This window comes from Polypterus senegalus, chromosome 5 (assembly GCF_016835505.1).
Source record: "Polypterus senegalus isolate Bchr_013 chromosome 5, ASM1683550v1, whole genome shotgun sequence".
Lineage (NCBI taxonomy): Eukaryota > Metazoa > Chordata > Cladistia > Polypteriformes > Polypteridae > Polypterus > Polypterus senegalus.
In genome coordinates, this window is record NC_053158.1 from 165533965 (window position 1) to 165553658 (window position 19694).

Genomic DNA, 19694 nt, shown 5'->3' on the forward strand with positions numbered 1-19694 from the left:
ACCCGGGTTCGCTTCCCGGGTCATCCCTGCGTGGAGTTTGCATGTTCTCCCTGTGTCTGCGTGAGTACTCCGGTTTCCCCCCACAGTCCAAAGGCATGCAGATTCTAAATTGTCCCTAGTGTGTGCATCCTGCGGTGGGCTGGCGCCCGGGGTTTGTTTCTTGCCTTGCACCCTGTGTTGGCTGGGATTGGCTCCAGCAAAACCCCAGTGACCCTGTAGTTAGGATATAGCGGGTTGGATAATGGATGGATGGAACATAAACCCTTCCTCTATGGTCACAAATAATCTTCCATAGTTAAAGACTGAACGGGTCTGTTTCACAGATTGACTTGTGTTTATATAATTCTGAAAAGTGTTCATCTTCTGAGAGTATAAGTACCGCTGTAGGGTATAGGGGATGTTATTATCATTTGAACCAGTTTTAGTGTGTTAGCAAAAAAAAGTAATCAAGTTTCTGTCTATCTTGTTTAAGGCATGAATAGATAACCTATCATCTGTGGATCTACATACTTCATTGCTTAAGTAACTAAGTCCAAGTTGTTACACAAATTTCAGCTATATTTGTGTTGAAGAAAGTTAAAGTGTCACATTTATTAGTGTTAATTTTCAAGGCTGATGAGTCAAAAAACAAACCTCAGTATCAGTTTTAAATGTTTCACTAGCTGTCCGTTTATGCTAACGTGCACCCTTTTTCATTTTGCCGTTTACAAAAAAATCAGAAAACAAACGGGAAGATTAAATATCGCGTCCAAAATGGTTACATTTCCCTTTCTGCCAGGCGTACTCATACAAGTGACATACTTCACGTGTGTGTAACGTCGACATCCCAAACAGCTGAATTCATTTAAACATACACTACAGATAAAAAATATCGCCCGCTCTTGTGCGTAGTGAGCGAATTCTCCTATAATGACAAGTCTGTGTCGTATACAGTCACGTGCTACGGTCACACCAATTAGCAAGTCAGTTAGGCGAGGAGGAGGCGGGACTTCCTGGTGCTGGAGTTGTGGATGTGAAGGTACCCTGGTGCTGCTCACCCCTCTCCGAATGGGGAGAGAGATTTGTGTCATTTTGTATTCTCCTTTCACTGTGGATTTTATTAGACCTACACTGGTCACATTTTGGACCACAAGAAGAAGGAGGGAAACAACAGAAAAGAGGTTAATATTTAATTAATACCTCTCTATGCTTCTCAACCACCATCTTTTTTAGAACGCAAGAGGACGGAAAACAGGAACGACTATATCGGTCCCTAAGGAAGAAGCCCAGTCGAAGCTTTCGTCTTTCGGCGTTTTTCGTGCCTGGGGGTGTTTTTATTTGAATACCAAACTAATACAGGTGTGCCATAGGTTAACTGTGACGCCCCCGGCTTTAATCTTCATTTAATTCTACTTCTTGGAAACCGACTGTTTGCCGAACTTGTTCTTTTCATTTGGGAAGCGAAGCATCACGAAGCGCAGTGGCCAGCCGTCGACAGGTAAGCACGCCCTTCTGCTACCCAGCATAAGGCCGCTCTCGGTCTCCCCAAGTTGCTTCACCATGAAACAAGCAAAGTCTGATCGAATCTTTCAGAGGCGATGTTCAGCGTCCCGGGGCTTAACCGCCGCATACATTTACGTTGGACTGCCTTTAAAAGTGCCGCTGCGTCTCGGTGACTCCACTTTGCTTCTTATTTCTTATTATTTAATGTTTGTCATTTTGACGTAGAAGGGGCAAGCGGAAGAGGAACTACGGAGGAGATGGAAGAAGGGGGCGGGGTGGCCTATAAAATGTTATTGCTGTTAATTAAATAGAAAAACTGAGATCTGTAGGTTGTTTTTGTTGTTATTATTTTTGTATTTAAAAACCACATGGAAGTAATATGTGACGGGTGTCGGGGATACGCGGGATATGATGGAGGGGGAGGGGTGCACATAATCATGGAAGTCGCCATCTTTCATGGGATGCTGAACTGAACGTTGATCTTAAATACTGCTGAAAATCACTTTTTCTTTCAGTGGATTTGATAACTGCGTTTCACCTGTATATTTTGAACAGTGTGCACATCAACTTGTCGCTAACTGTTCACTCCAACATTCAACTTGGCAGTAAATGCGTTATCCATATGCTTCTGGTAAACGGGCCACTTTACAGTTTAATGCCAAGCATCACGGTCAATTTAATATTTCAGTTTTAATGGATGCCAGATTATTTTCAACAGTTTAGCATTTAGGTTCCGAATCTGCTGCTGTTCTGTCTGTATTGTATTTTTGTGACAGTGATGTTTAATGTATAGATCGTGTGATACGTCTGCAGCACTAATTCACCTAGTCAAATGTTCTCATTTTCCTGAACACGGAGAAAATTCGCGTTTTTGTTATTCGTAACAACATACGCACACCCGCAATAATTATGACGATGTTTCAAGTACGTCTGACACATTGCACCTTGTGATTTCGTAGTGGTAATCGCATCTAGTTCAATAGAAAATATTTTTTTTCCCAGGCTGTTCTCTCTTAGTACTTCTAAAAACTTTTAGTATGTAGGCTTGTATTTAAGAAGTTCACATATCAACATTTCCTGTGAAGATACTATCGATGGTCAAGTGTCTGGTCTGGAAACGGCACGCAGCAGGACCGCAGGGCTCTGCAGAGAGTCGTGCGGTCAACTGAACGCATCATTGGGTGTGTGTGCACTCTGTAACTTCCAACCAGGACATCTACTCCAAAGGATGTTGGACTCGGCCAAAGAAAATGAAGAGGGTACCAGCCATCCCAGCGACGGTCCTCTCTCTCTGCTGTGATTTAAGGAATCGGTGTCGCTGCCTGAAAATCACTTCAGAGAGAGAGAGAGAGAGATGAAGGATGAACTTCTTTCCTCTGTCAGTTCACACCCTAAATCAGGAGAGTGTGTAGAGCTACTTGAAGTTCAATCTCTCACGTTAAGATTAAGCTATTTATTTACTACATATTTTTATAATTGGAATGCATAAAATTGCTGTCATTTAACGTAATGATTTTTATCTATTTTTAAAGTCGTGCATTTGTTTGTTTTCCTTTTATATTCCACTTAATGTACGGTATCGGAATTTAGCAGTGTTTTTCACTGCAATATAGTATTGTGTATGTATGATTGTATGTTACAAAACATGGAGCTTAAAGTATGGAAAAAAAACAAGACAGCCTTGCTTTGCCGTCTCAACACTTTTATCGATTGCACTGCAAAGTGTTGCATAATGTGCAGAAGTCCCCAACATGACTACTGTACACACACCCAGTTAACCACTTGATTGCCCCGATTCTATAAATAATCTGGAAGCCTATAATTATAGCCACCTTTTCAATTTCCCTAGCGTGATATTCTCATTGAGGTGTGGTAGCTGGCTTACTAGTGGTTTTTCTTCAATGTTCCCACCTGGCAAGTTGTTTGCCATTTCTTAAGCTGCATTTAGTTTTTTGTAATAAAAATTTCATAACCGCAGTATACACATTAAAGCAAAGTTAAACATCTCAGCAGTCCTTCAATTTCCTAATCTGGCAAATGCCATATTTTGCTTTCTGCAATGGAGATTTTGTTAGCTCAAAGTAAAACTGATCCTTTTAAATGAGAGAATTTTTTTCTCCCTTTACATGTAATAGTGCATCAGAAGTAGTACAGAGTTAGTATTCCTTTGACCCAAAGCTGTGTCAGCCACTTGCAGTCCCGCACTGCGTCCTTAGTGATCCTATAATGCTGAAGGTAATGCTCAGCATTGTGTGGTAGGTTAGTTGTGCTGACATTGCTGTGTGGGACATTCCTTAACAGCTGATACTATAGAAACATTGGTTCAGTACTGTAAATATATACAGTATGTAAGTTAATCTATGAAAGTATCAAGGTTTTATCATAAGAAATCCTGTAGTGTTTCCATGAAGCAAATTCAGAAATAACTGTTCGTCTTCTTTTTAATCAAAATTTAAAAATGACAATGGCTGCTACTGTTGTGTGCTTTTGAGGTAAGCAATATATGCTCACTGTTTCACAGTCCTAGCAATATAAAATGAAATGCAGCAGAGGGTTTGGTTTGTTTTTACAGTTGTAATGACCCAAGTTCCAACAGACACTGTAAAAATGGTGCTGGGATGAAATCACTTTCCATCCATCCATTATTCAACCCGCTATATCCTAACTACAGGGTCATGGGGGGGTCTGCTGGAGCCAATCCCAGCCCACACGGGGCACAAGGCAGGAAACAAACCCCGGGGAGGGCACCAGCCCACTGTAGTGAAATCATTTTAGTACAGGAAAATCAATCACATGGTGTCTTGAATTGCAGAAAGCAGAAAATAACCCCTATGTTAATGTACTGCTCCACCCAGAAATATATTTCTGTACCTTACTTACCCTTTGTAGTTTGTAGTAATGGCTGAAAATTATAAGTTTAATCCCTTATAACAAAGGTTCTAAATGAATGGGAACCAGTGGGGACCAGCACTGGAGAGCAGCAAATGTTGTTAAGAACATCCATTGAAAAGAGAAAAAAATTCTTATGACTTATCGTGTAATCCACGTGTCGTTTTATCCATTTGCATGCTCAAAATGTGCAAAATACATGCATTTTCTGCTAATATACTTTTAATACTTACTTGTGGAAAACGTAGAGTAAAAGATAAACCAGTGAGGCACATTCCCATAATACTGTGCATTTGAATGGAATTTTTTGTCTTTCTCCTCATTCAGTGATCGAGAATCTTGTCTTTAATTTTTGTTCTTTCTCCATGAGAAGAGATTTCATTGGCCACTTGTATAAATTATATGGGGTAAGTATAATGTTCTTTCAGCCGGCTTATTTTAGTTCATGGTCACAGGGAGCCTGTACCTATCCTGACAGCACTGGTAGCAAGATAGGTTCTACCTCTGAGTTAGGCACTATTCCGGTGAAGATCTCAGTCTGATAATCATACAGACACACACTAACTTGTTGTGCATTCTGAAACTGGTGATTCCAAGTGTAAAATTAAAACTTAAGGTGCTGGATTTGTGAGGCAGTAATAGTTATGTTTATGAAACCTATTCTACTTATGAATAAAATCTAATCTTCTGTGAAGTTTGTTTTTTCATTACATTTACATCAAGTATTTAGAACTAAGGTGTTTTTATACCACCATACTTTTACATTTTAAGAAGTTGTTAATTGAGTTTGAAATTGAGTCAAATATGGTGTATACCAGAATGGGGAAAAATAAGAATAGTTATTAGACTAGTGTGGAAAGTTGAGTAAGAACTTGTTAATTTGTTCTAATCGAAATAACTTTTTGCGTTTACTTTAAATACTTTTTTTTATTCTTCATCAGTGGCAAAGTGTGAGTGGTTTTAATCATGCTTGACTTGCAAGACTGAATTTTGAATGCGCTTCATTTTTTGTGTTGGTTTTCTAATGATAGTTCTAGTTTAGATTGTCTTGATTTCTGGACCACCTTTTGACGAAAAATTGTAAAAAGGTTTTTAGTTAGTCTCAACCTGTAAGTGCTGATCAGTCTCCCACATTGTTCTAGTGGAATTATTGTCTAATACTGTCAATTGTGAGTTCTCTTCCTTAATGTTACTGCAGTGCTGTGAAAAAGTATTTGCCCCCTCCTGATTTCTTATTTGTTTGTTGCGCTTAAATGCTTCAGAACATCAAATAAATTTCAATTTTAGACAAAGATAACCCAAGTAAACACAAAATACAGTTTGTAAGTGATTTTGTTTATTAAGGGAAAAAAAACCTATCCAAACTTATATGACCCTCTGTGAAAAAGTAATTGCCTCCTAAACCGAATAACTGGTTGTGTTACCCTTAGCTGTAGCAGCTACATTCAAGTGTTTGCGATAACTGGCAATGAGTCTTTCACATCGCTATGGAGGAATTTTGGCCCACTCTTCTTTGTAGAATTGTTTTAATTCAGCCACATTGGAGGGTTTCTGAGCATGAACAACGTTTTTTTTTTTTAAGGTCATGCCACAGCATCTCAATTGGATTCAAGTCCGGACTTTGACTAGGCTACCCCAAAACATTCATTTTATTAATTTTTTTTTTTTTTTTTAAGCCATTCAGCGGTGGACTTGCTGGTGTGTTTTAGATCATTGTCCTGCTGCAGAACCCAAGTGCGCTTCACCCCTAACTGATGGACCAACATCCAAAATACACGGGTGCTCTAGGAACGTAACCGCCGCAAATTTTCGGGGGTGTACTGTAAATACAATTTCACACCTGCCAAGACCCAAACACCTGGAAGACATCCGGGTTAGCAAAAGGTAATTGCATAGATGAATATGCATTATGTTGGCTTCTTTGGCAAGACAAGCTTTGTAAAACTGTTTGCAAATAGGCGCTGTATTATTTACAGGTTCAACTTTTTAATTTTCCTTATAAACAAAGTTTTGTCATATCTTACTTCAAGAGAATTTATGTAACACAGTGCAGCTAGAGTGATTACATTTTCTGCTTTTCACACAGGACATCTTAAAAACAATCGGCACATCCAATCAATAAGGCTGCGTAAAGCAATTTAAATCACATTTTCATGTAGTAAGATTGCTGAATTTGGTATAATGCTAGTGTAGCACCATTTTAAAGTATTTTTTGTTGGTATACTGAGCCATACTAGTCCAGCATCTACTTGTAAAAATTTTGGAGAAATTATATACTCCATTTTATGAAACCAAAAAAAGTAAGTTTATCAGCAGTAGTTTGTTCTTTCAATTCAGTGAATACTATACTGCTTCTGTCTTTATTTGCCTGAAAAATTACTATTTAGCATTTCCTTAGCAAGTCTGAATGTCACGAATGCAGCTCCACTTGAAGTACTGGACAAGTACTTGATAAATGCAACTGCCTGGAAGAGTTTGAATAATTTTTGCTCATATATACTGTTCAAAAAAAGTTAAGGGAACACTTCAATCACACATTGTATCTTGAACAAAATACTCGAGTGGAAAATCTTTACTGAGTAATTGAGAACAAAATTATGTAACAATGGTCAATGGAAACCAAAATCGCCAACTCATTCAGGGTTGGATTCAACATCACGCCGAAAAGCAAAGTCAAAAATTGAAATCACAGGCTGATCCAACTTGCATGGATTTCACCACAACAAATCATGTGACTCAGTAGTGTATGTGGCCCCAATGTGCCTGTATGCATTCCTGAAAATGGCAGGGGTGCGCCTCTCCGAGTATATGCTTCCCCAGAGCATCAATGACCCACCACCGAACTGAGCATGCTGGAGGATATTGCAGGCTGCATAACGTTCACAATGGCATCTCAAGATTCTTTCACATCTGTCACATGTGCTCAGTGTGAACCTGCTCTTATTTGTGAAGAGAATGGGGTGCCAGTGTTAGAGCTGCTTATTGTGGTATTCTCCAGCTGCTGTCAATCAACAACAACAACATTTATTTATATAGCACATTTTCATACAAACAGTAGCTCAAAGTGCTTTACATATTAAAGAATAGAAAAATGAAAGACACAATTATAAAACAAAATAAATCAACATTAACATCGAATAAGAGTAAGGTTCAATGGCCAGGGGACAGAAAAACAAAAACTCCAGACGGCTGGAGAAAAATAAAATCTGTAGGGATTCCAGACCATGAGACCGCCCAGTCCCCTCTGGGCATTCTACCTAACATAAATGAAACAGTCCTCTTTGGATTTAGGATTCTCACGGAAGGGCTTGATGATGGTCACGTAGACTTTTTCCTTTTAATCCATCCATCATTGTTGGAGCATCATGAAGCTTTGAATAGGTGGAGGTGGCGCAGGCCACCACCACAAAGAAACCGGAAAAAGAAACAGAAAAGAGAGTAGGGGTCAGTACCGATTTTAGAGCCACCATGAATAGTTATTATGATGAATTGAACATACAGAGTATCAGGATTAAGTTAAATTAAGATTAAAATGAAGTTATAAAAGGCCATGTTAAAGTAATGTGTTTTCAGCAGTGTTTTAAAGTGCTCTACTGTATCAGCCTGGCGAATTCCTATTGGCAGGCTATTCCAGATTTTAGGTGCATAACAGCAGAAGGCCGCCTCACCACTTCTTTTAAGTTTTGTTCTTGGAATTCTAAGGAGACACTCATTTGAGGATCTGAGGTTACGATTTGGAATATAAGGTGTCAGACATTCCAATATATAAGATGGGGCGAGATTATTTAAGGCTTTATAAACCATAAGCAGAATTTTAAAGTCAATTCTGAATGACACAGGTAACCAGTGTAGTGACTAAGACTGGTGTGATGTGTTCTGATTTTCTTTTCCTAGTTAGGATTCTAGCAGCTGCATTCTGCACTAGTTGCAAACGATTTATATCTTTTTTGGGTAGTCCAGAGAGGAGTGCATTACAGTAATCTAGTCGACTGAAAACAAACACGTGAACTAATTTCTCAGCATCTTTCAGTGATATAAGAGGTCTAACTTTACTTATGTTTCTTAAGTGAAAAAATGCTGTCCTAATGATCTGATTAATATGTGATTTAAAATTCAGATTACAGTCAACAATCACCCTAAGCTTTTTACCTCCGTCTTGACTTTTAATCCTAATGTATCCAGTTTATTTCTAATAGCCTCATTGTATCCATTATTGCTGATCACTAAAATTTCAGTTTTCTCTTTAACTTGAGAAAATTACTATTCATCCATTCTGAGATACTAGTCAGACATTCTGTTAGTGAATCAATAGAATCAGGGTCATCAGGTGCTATTGATAAGTACAGCTGTGTGTCATCAGCATAGCTGTGGTAGCTCACGTTGTGCCCTGAGATAATCTGACCTAACGGAAGCATGTAGATTGAGAATAACAGCGGACCCAGGATAGAGCCTTGTGGAACACCATATTGGATATCATGTGTCTTGAGTTGTAATTCCCACAACTAACAAAATATTTTCTCCCTGTCAGGTAGGATTCAAACCAATTTAAGACACTGCCAGAGAGGCCCACCCATTGACTAAGGCGATTTCTAAGAATGTTGTGATCAATGGTGTCAAATGCAGCACTCAGATCTAAGAGGATGAGAACAGATAAATGGCCTCTGTCTGCATTTCCCCACAAGTCATTTACTACTTTAACGAGTGCAGTTTCTGTGCTGTGATTTGTTCTAAAACCCGACTGAAATTTATCAAGAATAGCATGTTTATTTAGGTGGTCATTTAACTGCATAATGACTGCCTTCTCCAGAACTTTACTTAAGAAAGGCAGGTTAGAGATGGGTCTAAAATTTTCAAGAGCTGAGGGGTCGAGATTATGTTTCTTAAGTAGGGGTTTAACTACAGCAGTCTTAAGACAGTCTGGGAAGACCCCAGTATCTAGTGACGAATTTACTATGTCCAGAACATTATCAATTAGCACGCCTGATACTTCTTTGAAAAACCTTGTTGGTATCGGGTCAAGGACGCAGGTGGAGGGTTTTAATTGAGAGATTATTTTCTTTAAATCAGGTAAATCTATCCTAGTGAAAGAGTTTAATTTGTTTATAACAGGATGCTGGGGTTTAGGGGGATCCTTAGTGTTGGGGAGATATACTGTGTTATTTCTAATATCATTAATTTTTTGATTGAAAAATACAGCGACAGCCTCACAGGTTTCACTGGAAGCACTTAGGAGGCATTCCTTTGAGCTACCTGGGTTTAGTAGGCGATCAATTGTTGAAAATAAGACTCTGAGATTACTAGCATTGTTATTTTATAATCTTGGAGAAATAGCAGCATCTCTCAAGACGGACAGTGTTATTGTAAGCTGCATGGTGATGGGCTGTGAGCACAGGTCCCACTAGAGAACGTCAGGCCCTTGTACCACCCTCATGGAGTCTGTTTCTGAAATGTTGATTCCCTTCTATGGCCCTGTCCAGCTCTCCTTGTATTAATGGACTCTCTCCTGGTATCTCCTCCTTACTCTTGAGACCATTTTGGTCGACATAGCAAACCTTCTTGCGATGGCACATATGGATGGGCTATTCTGGAGGAGCAGGACTACCTGTGCAACCTGAATCTGTTGCAGGTATTGCGTTATGCTACCAGTAGTGATAAGAACACTACCAAAACACAAAACTAGAAAATTGGGTAAGATAAAGAAAGAGTAATAGTCTGTGGCCACCACCTGTAAGACATTCCATTTTTGGGGGTTATCTTACTGTTACCTGTTTAGTCCATCTGTTGTCATTTTCATTTGTGCCAAATCAGGTGAAGTAGATTCACAATCGCTTAATGCTTTCTAATCGAATGTATTGATATCTCTGAAGCCTAATTGACTTAATTGTTTTGAGCAGTTTGTTAGATTTCACGGCAGAGTTTGCCCGTTTATCCCTTCTCCGATATAATCCACTGAAATCCAGTTATTTTTGCCCAGGTTATATACTTTATACAATGAGTGTGTGTGTATATATATATATATATATATATATATATATATATATATATATATATATATATATATATTGTGTATATATATATATATATATATATTGTATATATATATATATATATATATATTGTGTATATATATATATATATATATATATATATTGTGTATATATATATATATATATATATATATATATATTGTGTATATATATATATTGTGTATATATATATATATATTGTGTATATATATATATATATTGTGTATATATATATATATATATATAAAATATGAATGAATGAATGAAAAAGTGATTGTGCATGCCAGAAATGCTTCTTTGGTAAAAATAAAGTCTCTCTGAAACTTTGCAAGTCTTTCTGTAGTAAGTATGCATTTCACATAACTATTTGATTATTCCACCCTGCTCAAAATGCACGCTACCTGAGTAAATGTGCAAAGCAGTATGAGCTGCATAAACACTGTACAGTAAACTTGGTTATTCAAAGTATAAAGACAAAAGGTTTATACTCCTGTACCTAGCCTTTACCATAGCGATGTGCATAGGCTTTTCTGTTGAAAGCAGTTTATACTTGTGCATTGCGCCATAGGCATATTCTTGAACATTAGTTAGCGCTTTTAGTACCCTACAAGAAAAGCAAATTATCCACTAAAATTCCACTTTTTCATTTTTTTGCCGACTTTCAAACCATTAGACAAATGTGAACGTTTCAGGAAATGCATAATTACCAAACTGGCCAATCAGTCAAGGGTTTGCAGCGATGTGACATGCTAAGGTGCAGCTACGGTGTAGGTTTGATGCAGAAATATAAATCAGCCTTGCACCTTCTGTAAATTTGCTATTTCAAAAAAGTAAAAACTTCAAATTCAAACTGTGGTCATGATCTGTTAGAAAAATAAACGGACATTTGTGCTGTGGATGCCAATAACTGAAAGCTGACAAGCTGTTAGGAATTTGTATGTCAGAAAATTCCTGTGTCTTTCATTTACACTAATCTGGTGTTCTTGCACTTGGTTTTGTGATTTTTATTTTTACTTGGACCAGAAATCTTATTCTGCAATCATTTTTTTAAAATTATGCTTACTCTACTAATTTTACAATTTTTGGGGTATTTTTCCTGCCCAGAACTTTGCTTACAGGCTCAGCTAGTATGTAGTTAGGGGCGTACCCTCAGATGTGACCTCCTGGTAACCACACAACAACTTTTAAAGGTCGTCTTTCAGACCACTTTCTCATTTGAATTTGTGGAAAACAAAACACTTTTTGAAGTATTCTTTTGACCATTTCATAACTTTTTTTTTTAATTATTGTTTTCTGGCTTTGACTTAAGGTTTTTACTGCAATTTTTTTTTTCTCTTCTGTATTGATCTTGGTTACTGTGTTTGACCTCCTGGTTTTGGCTTTTAATTTGGCCTTTGATATATTCAGATTTCTGGCAACCATTCCTGTCAAAAATGGTAAGATTTAGTAGAAATATATGTCTTACAGATTACAGATCACAAGTTAGTGAAGAATAACAGGATGAAAGGATCATGATCACACGCCAGTACCTACTGACAAGAAAGTAATTACTAATGTAAAGCAAGTGTTGTTTCTATTTGTTGTTCAAAGATGTACAAATATTGTTGCAGTTAAAGTAGTTAAATCAGTTGTTAAATCAGTCGATTAATATTGGTTACATTTTCATTACAGTGCCTCTGTAGGATGTTACACAGACATCTATTTTATGAAGGTACAAATCAGATGATCTTGTTTTAAATATTCTTTAGCAATTTGAAAGCCTACTTTAGGCTTTATTGAATCTAAAATTTTGTTAGCAAAGCTATACATATTCAGTTAAAATACTCTGATACATTTTAATGTTTAATGGTCAAAACCAACTTAAGTCATTATAGGTGCTGTGGGCTCCGAGCTCAGGTAGGACAAATTGGTAGTCCAGATGCTTGGATGGTACTACCTTTTAATTCCAGACAATCAAACTACAAATTCACAAAGCACAGTGGACTACCAGATGTTTTGCATCTTTGGTCCATGCAATATTCTGATAAATATAAAATATCCAATTTTTGTAATATCTTTGGTTTTACTTTTAAGGATAGCTATGTATAACACAGCAAACAGCCATAACAAGTTTAAAGCTTAGACTATTTCGTGCTGGCTACGAGGGCAGCACAGTTAAATATGACAACATACGTGATGACCTGCACTAGGTTTTCACTGTGCACAATATTATTTGGAACTATGTGGCAATGCGGACGTGGTGCATTGTACCCTAAATGGTGAATTTTAAGGAGAGGCTGGTTACATTGGTGCCAAAATGATGAATGAAGGGCTGAATATGATGTAACATCATCAAAGTAAAAAAAAAAAAAAAAAAAGTGACCTGTAAACATTCTTGAAGTTCATCTCTTTATAATGTACATCACACACTCATGAGAATGTCCTGCTTTTCTTACCTTTATTTTTGGTTAATAGATCTGAACACACACTCCCACTAGTGAGCAGTATACTGAAATTGTGCAAGTCTATAAAGCAAGCAAGAGAAACCATAGCATTAGCTGTAAACTAACTGGGACAGTAAGGGCAAGAATGCCAAAAGTTAAATGTATCGTCTTGTCATTTATTACAATATAAATAGAGTAATTAAAAAGAGACTAGGAGAAGGTGAACAGTTCCACTACTGCTTTAGTACCAGATATAAGTTAAAGAAAACAATTACAAGCAGCATTTTTAAAAAGTTAATAATAACTTCTTCAGTACCAGAAGAACTATTTCAGCATTTAAATACGAAGGTTTACGCAAAGCAACAATGACTGCAGATATGGCAAAGCATCACAATCCTATCCGAGAATGTACCATGCTCTATGCAGGGAGCATCCAGAAATTGCATATAAATCCGGTCCTGTGGTTTCAGGAAAAACAAATTTTATGGTTGAAAAAGTGCGAAAGCAGAGTAACATTAAACTGTTTACTGTACTGTGATGGTCTGTGTCGGCTTCATGCACCCTGTTATGTCTGGGAACCTCTTGAGCTTGAATCATCGATCGTTTTGAACTGAGATGAGCTGGGCAAATGAGAGGACACGCATGCAGCAAGGGGTAAGCTTAAAGGTGTAAAAGTGTTTTTATTAAAATTAAAACAAAAAAAAGTGTTCAAAAAGTGCAGTGCATCCACTTAATCATCACTATATATATATATATATATATATATATATATATATATATATATATATATATATATATATATATATATAAAAATATTGTGTCCATGTGGAGGTTAAAACATTCATATAATCCATTCCATTAAAATGAGGACAAAATCACAGGCAGTAATTTGTTCTTGTAAACACACTAACCCTGGTGAATTCTTCTAAAACCGAGGTCTCCTATGCTTTACCCCACACAAGATTCTGCAGCCAGAAGAGATGTCCTTCCGACAGGTACAGCCAACCTTCTTTACTGGTTGTAGTCCCTGCTGTCGCACAGGCTTCCAGCAGAACGCCATGCAGAGCCTCGCTCCCCTAACATTCATTGCCACTCCTTGGCCTTGCACGAGAGCAAGCATTAGGCAACTCCAGCTACCTTAGAAATGCTCAGTTGGAGTGACCCTCTTCACCTCTCTTGAGCATCAACCTTGCTCAACTTTTTAGGGCTCTCCACCCAGCTGCCTGTCTCCATCCCCTTGCACGATGGCGTCTCGCAATTCTGCTGACTCTGTCCCTCATCTTTTAACCTCCCTATTGCCTGCCTCTCTCGCTCACTCTCTGAGTGCAGCACCCGACTGATCTGCTCACATTTGCACAGCCGAGCATTGTCATCATATGCACATCTGCACCCATTCTGATCCTGGATGCTCTCAGGACGCGATTATGTATTTCAAAACCTGCACATTGCCACAGACTACTTATCTCATATATTAGCCTACAGTATCTAGCCAATCTTGATGGCAGTGCTTAGCCTAGTGTAGCCGGTAACTCTTCAACTGACAGGGCTACTACTGAGCAAATGACATAAAATTAAAATGTCACAGCTTTTGACCGCATATGAATATGATATAAGATATGATGTCCTTTTTCAGATTTTTAAAATCAACTTTTTTAAACTAGGGGGCTTCGCTCGCCAACCCCTGTTTTTGTTTTTCCGGATACACACTTAAGATTTTTTTTTTTTTTCTGTAAAAACAATATTTTGAATCTTTTGAGTCCCAATGTGCCAAATCTTTTAAATGAGGTCAGTGAGACGTGTTTAATGACTTTGTACCATAATTCAGGATAGCTTTCTTTGTTTGGAATTTCAGCACAGACAAAATGATCTACATCATCAGTAGTTAATTTTTTTGCAAAGTAACCAATAAATGCATGTGAGGAAAACTCCATTTTTGAAATTCTGTTGACTTAAACTTCAAAGCTTTACAATATTTACATACATCTGACATATCACCTATGTCCATATATTCGATCTCTATTCGCCTTCTCGTTATTTCTCCAACTAATAATTTTCTCTTTCTTTGTGCCAATGCGCTGTTTACTTTTTATTTTTTTTTTTTGACACTTGTCGTTTTTTTTTCTGCTTTCATATTCTGTGTCTTGCTATGTATGTTTTTCGCGCCTAAGGTTTTTATTTATTTTTTTTTTTTTTGAGTCTTTTGAATTCCAGTTTTCATTATCTCTAACCTGCTCTGTATGTGATTGGCCCCCTTGTTTTTATCTTTTTATGACGTTTTACTTTGTTTTCTACTCTGTCTTTTATTTCTGACCTCACTTTATCCTGCTTTTTTTAGGGGGGGGGCACCTGGTCCGTGGTGGTTTTCCTTTTTTCAAGTAATAATTTCCATTTGTTTGTGCTCCTGCGATCTTTCTTTTTTTTTATACTTTCTAATTTTCCTACTTTCATATTCTTTAATTTTCTCCACATGTGTATTGTGCCAACTATCTATTTATTTATTTATTTTTTGAGCCTTTCGAATTCTTCTGCTTTCATAATCTCTAACCTGCTCTGCCTGTGTATAGCACAAACGTCCTGATTGGACATTCTTTTTTTTTTCCAATTCCACTGGCTGATGATTACTTTCCTTATTTTCTGAATTTGCACCTAGATTATTCTTTTTCTTTTTTGTGCCTTTGAGTCTCTTTTCTCCGCGCTGCTTTCTTCTTCGCTTTGTCATCTACGTTTCATTTATAACGTATTGTCTTTATTCGCTTTATATGCGCTGAGAGCCCTGGATCTCTGTGTGCTCAGAGCCAAAATTCTCCAAAGTATGTGGCTGGCTGCTCTTGCTTTTATTTATTTGTAATTAGGGCGTGTCTTGCAAGAATCTCATGTTCTACGTCATCGTGAGACAGTCCTGGGTCAATCTCTTGGCACAAAGTCTCATGTTTAAGGTTCCCGCAAGACACTCCGTGGCCAATTTCTGTAGTCTTACGGGTCTTTTAAGTGTCTTCCGTGATCTTAACGTGAAGATAAGAATTTTTTTAATATAATAGGGCCCTAATACAGTAAAGTTTACACTTCGAGCTCCATGATCTCTACATCCACCACTGATTTTGTGTATATGTATATAAGTGTTATTTTTAGCCCTCAGTAAAATTTTGTTTGATGCCCCTTGGCTTAGGAACACAGTGCTTCCAATTATACAGTATAATATATATGTATATATATGTACTAGCAAAAAACCCGCGCTTCGCAGCGGAGAAGTAGTGTGTTAAAGAAGCAATGAAAAAGAAAAGGAAACATTTTGAAAATAACGTAACCTGATTGTCAATGTAATTGTTTTGTCACTGTTGTGAGTGATGAGTGTTGCTGTCATATATATATATATATATATATATATATATATATATATATATATATATATATATATATATATATATATATATATATATATATATATATATACACACACACACACAGCTATTTCAGTATCAGTGCAATACGCTGCTTGTTAAAACGGATAACTCCCGCTCTTACGCGCAAGTCTGCGGGATATTATGAACTATCGATTTGTTCAAGTTCTATTTAAATTTTAAATAGAAAGAATTTTTATTTAGTCAACAGAAATATCTTTGGTAGGAATGGTAAAAACAGACAGGAATATTATTCGTGAATAAATCAACTCAAACCTTAAGTTAGAAATAAAGTAATCGTTAAAAGAACAAACATTCAAATTTCTTTACTCTTATGTAATTTTATATAAAAAATAAACTTAGATTTTAAATATCCCAAAAGATTTTGCTCTCCATAAAAATATATCCTGTCAAAATTATACAAATTCAAATATGAACATGCTGCATAACAAAACCTGGAAATATAAATAAAATGTGTTCCTTTCAGCAATAACAAATCAAATCATTCAGTTGTCTTTGCTCATATGTCATTTTAGAGCTGGACGCCTGGCATCTTTTTTTGGCAACAAGTTCGTTTCTGTTTGGTGTGAGGTTCTGTGTTGTGGAGATTCTCAGGATGGATTGCAGGTGCTCATCAGTGAGGCGACTCCTGTGTGCTGTTTTGTTAGTCTTTATCACTGAGAAGAGCTTCTCACACAGATATGTGCTACCAAACATGCACAAGGTTCGAGCCGCATGTAGACGGACTTTTTGTTCTTCAAAGTCACCAAAGCGCCGTGCAAACTCAGTGCGCCAGTTTATCAGCAAAGTGCGATTTGGGAACACCGTAGTGACGACTTGGTTTAACATTACTTGGCAACAGGGAAAGTGGGGCAAGTTGCACTGGTGCATTTGTGTCTCCCATAAAAGCAGCTTCACTTGAAATCACTTTGTGATTGTGCACGGGTAAAAACGTCCGCTAAAGTGTCAGATTCTCATTTAATTCTTCTGCTTTCTGTATCTTCTGCATTGCATTCAGTCTTTCAGGTTACCCTGATGTTTTGTCTCATAGTGCCGTCTTAGATTAAATTCTGTAATTACAGCCACATTAGCTCCACAAATGAGACACACGGGTTCAGTAAACATATACTCAGCCTCCCATCGGTTTTAAAGGCTCTATTTTCAGAATCAACTTTTCTCTTCAGCATCGTGTGAGCTAGCTTGCAATAACTTGCAGCATCATAAGCTAGACTTGATTAACGCGTAAGTGTTCGCAAGGCAGCTGAAGCGCTGCATTATGGGATCTGTAGTTTATTGTGTTACCAGCGCTTCATATACCCGGCCATTAATAACAATAATACAGTATATAAAATGATCTCGGGCGCGGATATAATTACACGGGCGGATGTGGCCCGCCCTTGAGTTTGACACATATGGACTAAATAGAACTTGAAAAGATATATTTTTTCAAATGTGATCGCGCAATTCAGATAGAGTTGACGCACTACAGCCTGCATGCCTCAATAAGTCATCCTCCCTCGCTCTTACTTTTTACCGCTCATCTAATGAATACACTGAGTATGGCTTTACCAAAACAATCATTGATGGCTAATAAAGTATCCATTATTCGAGTATGTAGATCGGGATATATATATACATATATATATACCCGCGTATAGCGAGAAGTAGTGTGTTAAAAAGCTAGAAAAAGAAAAGGGAACATTTTAAAAATAACGTAACATGACTGTCAATATACAGTATTTGTTTTGTGAGTGTTACTGAGTGTTGCTGTCATCAAGGATTTGATTATCATTATTTCTTTCAATCAGGTTCGTATTTGTAGGATGTGTTGTGTTCAAGTTACATTCCGTGTTTGTCAATCGCGTAAAGATGACAGGTTTCATTCATCGATTCGTTTCTTACTGCATCAATAAACAGCTTCTTCTTTATCTGAGACCTGACACACTGCATGCACGGGTTTTTTACACTGTCTTCCTTTAGCGGGACATTGACTTTTCCACCGTGTGCTTTGTTTCGCAGTAGCTGGATTTATGAATATGCTTGTATGTATCAGACGCTTCATATTTTTGCTGCCTTTTCAATTGTGTAATTCGTTTTTTGTTCAGCGCTCTTTGGAACTGTTGCTTTTTATCTGTGCACTGCATCAGTTCACGTGAGCCGCTCGTGTACATGCATCGGGTTCCCAGCTGTGCTGGTGCCATCTCGTGCTATGTCCATGGCTGTATTTAATGTTGCCTTAGTCCTGGCACTTAAAACTTTCTCTCGCAGTTTCGCTGAGTTTGTGTCAAACACCACCCTGACCATCTCATCTTCCTCTCCATAAGCACAGTCCTTCACCCGTGAATATTTAGTGGAGTTTGCTATTGGATTGCCGCTGACGGACGGCCTTATATGGGCAGGCACTAAATTACAAACGCCAGCGCAGCCTGTCTATGAACTTAATTTAAAGTGTAGGTTTACATTGCTTTGTTTCCAGTAGCAGAACTCATGAATATGGTTGTATATGTCACTCGCTCGCTCGCTTCTTATTGTTTCGCTGCTTTCTCAATTATATAATGCATGTTTTCTTCAGTGCTTTTGAGGTCTTCCTGGTTTTCTATGTAGAGTGTTCGTGATTACGGGAGGCGTGATGATGTCACACAAACTCCGCCCCACGCTCGAGCTCATCTCCATTACAGTAAATGGAAAAACTGCTTCCAGTTATGACCATTACACGAGAATTTGAAATAAAACCTGCCCAACTTTTGTAAGGAAGCTGTAAGGAATGAACCTGCCAAATTTCAGCCTTCTACCCACACGGGAACTTGGAGAATTAGTGATGAGTCAGTCAGTCAGTGAGGGCTTTGCCTTTTATTAGTATAGATGTTTTTAATTTAAATTTTCAGGCGTTATTTGTTGGCTAAAGAATAGTATAACTTTGTAAATCAATGTTAAGTTATCGCTATCCATCCATTATCCAACCCGCAATATCAGGGTTTATATTTTTGCTTCTGTATCATGAGAAAAAATGGAACCAGGTGTTTTTAAAAATAATAATTATAGCTTATAAAGCATGAAAATTATTTGTATTGATCAAGTTCCGTGCTGTCAAAATGAAAACTTCCCTGTTGTCATCGAGCCTTTCTTGCGACATGCTCTCTCCTCCTTTTGTAGTGTGTTACCCCTTGGTATATCCCAAAAATAATCAAAATGGTATCTCCCACTCTGTTATAAGGTTCTTTTTTAAGTGATTAACTGTTGATGATGGAGCAGCAGCACAGTGGCTGATTTTTTTTGTTTTGTTTTGTTTTTTTTTCCTTTTTCTAGCTGAATATTGACCACAGAAAACTGATTTTGCTTAGGTAGTAGCAGTTTACACTCGGAATGAATAATTTTAGTCAATAATTAATTTGAAATATTGCCATTTGAAAGTAAAATAGTTAAGTCTACGCAGTTCCCCATGAGTTGTGTTCAGAATTTATTTTTAAATCAGTTGT

At 37.4% G+C, this 19694-nt stretch overlaps 1 protein-coding gene across 3 annotated transcripts in view; it reads left to right on the top strand.

The window, feature by feature from the left end:
• The first annotated feature begins 969 nt into the window (after positions 1-969).
• Positions 970-19694, top strand: part of larp4b (La ribonucleoprotein 4B) — a 164902-nt gene continuing 146177 nt past the window's right edge. For 2 of the 3 annotated variants that reach the window (XM_039753579.1, XM_039753578.1), the window contains exon 1: positions 970-1477. The gene's annotated coding sequence lies outside the window, so the exon portion shown is untranslated. The remainder of the gene's footprint in view (positions 1478-19694) is intronic. The other variant, XM_039753580.1, reaches the window with a different exon arrangement.